Genomic DNA, 5,624 nt, shown 5'->3' on the forward strand with positions numbered 1-5,624 from the left:
AAAAAAACATGTGAACAAGTATATTATCTAAGAGTTCTCATGGTTTTTAAAAAAAAAATGGTTCTCAAAATAAGGAAACTCTATATAAGGAAACTCTCAAAATAAGGAAACTCTATATATATTTGGGTTCAAAGTAGGAAGTTTCTTAAAAGGCATCCATGGCATGCTCTAGACCACCTTCTGAACGGTTCCAAACCCTTTGCCTGATGTTGGGTCTTTCACCTAAATGCACCCATGCTATTCACACCTTATTGTATGATTCTAATACGAAATGTTAGACTAAAGTGTACCACCGTACGTACAACTAAGTTGCAGTGATACCAACTTAAGTACATAGTGATACAGTTTAAGTTGTACTGAGATACAACTTGAGAAAAAATAAATCTTATTGAACACATGTCAATATTATTGTTCTATTACGTTTGTTTTCAAAAACCAAACAGTGGTTCAGTTTTTGGTTTTTCTAACTATTGAAGCAAACGGAACTGTACGCATCCATGTTACGAACTACATATACCTTTAGAAATTTTAGAAACTATTACAAAGTTATAAGAAAATACAAAGCTTTTATTTCATCTCTTGAACTCCAAGTAAGCTATATATTAACGATCTCAAAATAGATGAACACTTAAATCAGCACTTTAACCTAATTAGCTATATTTGTGCACACTGAAACGGTTGAGACCAAAAGAAACATCGATGTTTAACGTGGTTTGTTTTCTCCAAATGCCAAGTCCGTGCTACATGAGGAAGTTTCCCATTCATTAGTAGTGTATGAAACTAGTGGGACATCATAAAGATCAGACTGCTCGACTTCTAGGACTAAACTTTGAGTCTCTTCATCTGTTTGTTGTTGAAGCCAAGGATGAGATAACTTCCTCATGCCCTCTAGCTCCGCCGCTACTTCTTTCATTGTAGGTCTATCACAGCCTTGTGAACTAAGACATCTTTTTATGAGATTACCTATCGCTTGTAACTGCTCAAGAGTCCCTTCACGTAAGAGTCTAGGTTCAACAATTTCAAATAAGCGGTTTTCTTTGATTGAATTGACAAAGTAACTGGCTAAATTTTTTTCAGTATTGTTTCTGTCAACACCAATGGGCTTTTTCCCGGTTATGAGCTCTGTAAGGACCACTCCAAAGCTATAAACATCACTTTTTTCAGTTAGCTGACTTGTGTTGAAGTATTCTGGGTCTAAATACCCAAGCGTTCCTTGAATAAGTGTGGTTACCTGGTCATGATCTAATGGAACTAACCTTGATGCACCAAAATCTGAAATTTTAGCAGTGTAGTTGTCATCTATTAGTATGTTGGTCGACTTGACATCCCTATGGATGATTGGCATAATAGTTTCCGAATGAAGGTATGCAAGTGCACCAGCAGTTTCAACAGCTACCCTCAACCGGTTATCCCAAGATAACCAACCCGCTCCGCCCGATCTATAGTGAAGATGATGGAAAAGAGTGTTGTTGGATATGAATTCGTAAACTAGTACAGGGACCTCCTCTTCCAAGCAACACCCAAAAGCTTTACCACATTTCGATGGATGACTTGTGTAACTATCATAATTTCATTGATAAATTGCTCTGCCTGGCCACCATCCACTAGTTTAGATTTCTTCACCGCAACCACACGTTCATCAGATAATACTCCCTTGTACACTACTCCATATCCACCTCGTCCAATAATTTGGTCTTGAGAATAGTTATTGGTGGCTTTTCGAAGCTGTTGAGTGCTAAACAAAGCCATCGCCTCATGAGAACCTTGTGAGTTAAGCTTTTGTTTTAATAACACACCCCCGTTTTGCTCAAAGAACTTTTCTCGGAGTTTAGTTAGCTTTCTTCTTCTTACACCAAAGAAAAGCACCATTATCCCAGATAATATTGCAAAAAGGCCTAACGCCATTGCTACATATGAGTTGAAAATGAAAAGCACTTAGAAAGGATAATCATTGTAGTCAGTTTCAGGAGAACAAAGTTTTTGATAGCTAATTTAATTTTCAAGGTGTCAATTTTTTTCATACTTTTATGAGAGAATATTACCTATAACGAATATGGTCCAAGAAAACTTAGAAGCTTTAGAAGAAGCTTCCACAGCTTGACAATCATTCTGTATTGTTGCATTACCATCAGTTCCCGGTTTACACGTACAATTGTAGCTCCCCAGAGTATTATTGCAGATACCATAACAAGGGTAGGTTCCTGGATCCTCACACTCGTTGATGTCTGAAAATAAATGGAGCTTCTCATGCACAACACAACAAAAATTTACTTAAATTATAAGCAATAACTTGATCTAAGAGACATTTTGCATGAACGCTTATGTGTTCATTTATTATGGTTGTCAATATTCGACGTAATTTGAAACCCGACTTGAAACCGTCTTGAAAAAAATCCGGTCAGAATTGGGTATATTTGACTTACTAATCCGTCAACTAGCCACCTAATCTTTTTTGGGGTGGGATTCGGGTTGGAATATTCGACCTTCAAGTCGACCTGCTAACCTCATATCTTTTTAAATTAATTCTTATATAATATCTTTTGTTTTAATGAATAAATGATTGGGCCCCTATGAATTTTATGGATTAAATTTAATATGTGAGTGTTCCACACCTAAGCTTAGGTACCCGACAACCTTATATTACCATCTACCATATATGAGATATTAGAAACAAAATATAAGTTGATTATCTTAATGCATCTACTAAAACTAGAAGAGTGCTCGCGCAACGTGACGGCGACGGCGGTCTAATGGTGGCGTTGACTGATAGTGATGGCAGTGACTATTAGTGGCGGTGCACGCATCGAGTAGTGTATGTTAATGTAATGTAATCAATGTACAAGTGGTAGTGAAACTATTTTAGAATATAAGGCTTTTAGATGTAAATTAGTTAATTATGAGCAATTTGAGTAATCTTTTATAAGTCTTTTTAAAAGAGGGTTTATTAAGGACAATTAGGTTATTTGTAATATCCTTTCTTGTTTTTTTTTGAAACTTTTCAACAAGTTAGGTTAAAGAATTTTTATAATGTAATAAAGATATACATATTGGATAATTTGAGTCACAAACTTATAATATATCTTTAAATTCGTACTATACAGTAATATACAAAATGATATAAAAATAAATATATATAATAATATATTATATATAGGCATTGTCATATGTATTAAACTATAATAATTGTTGATTCATTGTTTTTCAACTGGCTCGAACGAGTTTGCAACTCGCCTTGGCTCAGACCGAGCCACACCCCAATTGGGAGCAAATAAAAGTTACTTACAAAGTCGTCTCGTGTTTGTTATAATTAGTTCGTTTCATGACTCGTAAAAGTCTAATAACCATTATATTATATTCTTAAAATGAATATTTAAATTTGTGATAATCAATAATAATATAACTTTTCTTTGTTATATTTTACAAACATAATGATGATTAATGTATTATTTATTGTTTTTTGATAATAAAGAAAATGAGTGATTAATTTTTAAAAATAATATTGTAAGGAATATAGTAACTTCGCTTATAATCTTTATTATTAAACACACTTGAGTTAATATTGTAACTTGTAAGGAATATAGTAACTTCGTTTATAATCTTTATAATTAAACACACTTGAGTTAAAACCAATTTGTTTGACTCACCAACCCATATTAATCAGATCAATCCGGATCGGGTCCAGATTGAAATTTTTTATATGAAACTTTTGGTAGCTCGGGTTAAGGCTAAAGATTTTCAACCCGACAATCTGTTGCGAGTCGAACCGGGTTGACCCGATTGACTGCCCTATGACACGTTTGCTAGCCTTGTCACGTAGGATTTTGTTTTATGTGACCTCTTTATGCCTTCTTGCATTGTGCAAATGATATCTAATTAAGCATGACATAACTGTCTAAACGCTAGCATAAAATTTATTTCGTCACTGATTCAACCAGGAAACTTACCTTGACAGCCTTGATCAAGATATGGGTTACCCTCATAACCGTTGTTGCATTTACATCGATAGCCTCCACCATCTACATCGTAGCAATGACTATTCTGTTTGCATTCCGTAGCCTGAGTGCAATTTTGGTCGCGTCTGATAACCCAATCGACCACAACTTGAACATTCGCCTCGGCCCTGGTCTCTAAGCCTGAGGTTCTAGACAAATCGCTGGCCCCAAGAAACTTAAAAGTGCTTACGTCACCAAGGAACGCATAGCCGCAGTCATTGATGGACCAAATATCCCTGTGGTTCCTTAACGAGATGAGTGTAACATTGTAATATTTGAGACCTTTTCGTATAGGTGTCTGACAACAGCCTTCCCCTGAGCAACGCCCATCTTGTACATCCACTAGACCGCTGCAATTTGCAACACATCCGCTGAAATAGTTGTCGCCTACCCATTCTATAAGAGCAAGATCATCACACCCAATGACTGTGAACATATTCTTCTCTGAGAAAGTGAATACGTCGTCTCCCAAGCTAGTCCAATAATAATAGTCCTTGGTTACATTTCCATTAATGTCATAGCATTTATAACTAACTCCAGTATTAATGCGCAAGTCTGAATCAGACATGCTGTATATTTCGATGTTGCTGGATCCGAGGAACAACTTAGGGGGCTTTACGGACGTCTTACAAGTAACGTAGAATGAGTCGTCTAGGGAACAACCTGTGTCATTGCCAATACCAAAAGGGTAAGGAACTGTAATATCTCCGCAAGTGGATGAACAGTTGGGTTTTGATATGTTACTCATACTACTCGAGTTGGAACCTCGAAGAGTTCCTAAAGATATTGTTGTAAATGGTAATGTAAAGAGACACATGATAATGAAGTGAAGAAGCATGTTTCCCATTTCTATCTAGCTTTGTTTATGAGGGTTTTTTTTTCTTTTGTGTGTGTGTTATATTCAATTTTTAACAGTGTTCAGTGCAATAAATAGAGTGGCTGCAGATAAGTAGTATACCCAACACGTACAAAGGGGATGTAAACGGACGACGACAACGACACCGATATTCAATCCCGGCAAAAACCGGGGTTTGAGGGAGGTATGATGTAGACAGACCTTAACTCTACTCAACGGTAGAGAGGCTGTTTCAGATCCACTTAGTGGAAGGGACTTTGGCCCAAAAATGAAAAATAGGGTTAGATCTACCGGTGTGGAAGCTTAACCAAAAGGGAATAATCTCGATTTCAAGCTCGATCCCAATCTGAAGCACAAATTCAGATCTCATATTTTTTTACTATTGAGAAAGGAGAGCAGGGACGGCGGCACAATGGGGGCAGTGGGTGGTCAATTGCCCCCACTTCAATTTAAGTACAATGTAATTTTTCAAAATCCAGTATATTTGTAATTTTTTCCAAAAGTAAGAAAAAATAAAAATGAACTAAATACAAATGTTACCTTCGTTATCATAAGCTTATTCTTTAGATATCATTGGTCATCGAAACATTAATTTTGAGATAAAATTTTTTTCATAAGATGATTAAAAAAACTTGAGTTTTTTTTTTATTTTTAATAAAAAAAATGAGGTAAAGTTTAAGAAAAAACTTGTGTTATTTAGTTATGTAAAGGTGTAGTACATTAATTGTGGAACAATTTGTAGAAAATTTATTTTCTTTTAAAACTTATTATATATA

The 5,624-nt window shown here is 35.5% G+C and overlaps 1 pseudogene; it reads right to left on the minus strand.

The window, feature by feature from the left end:
- Positions 1 to 500: 500 nt before the first annotated feature.
- LOC122609040 lies at positions 501 to 4,839 on the minus strand (annotated as a pseudogene).
- Between the last annotated feature and the right edge of the window lie 785 nt (positions 4,840 to 5,624).

This window comes from Erigeron canadensis, chromosome 7 (genome assembly GCF_010389155.1).
Source record: "Erigeron canadensis isolate Cc75 chromosome 7, C_canadensis_v1, whole genome shotgun sequence".
NCBI lineage: Eukaryota > Viridiplantae > Streptophyta > Magnoliopsida > Asterales > Asteraceae > Erigeron > Erigeron canadensis.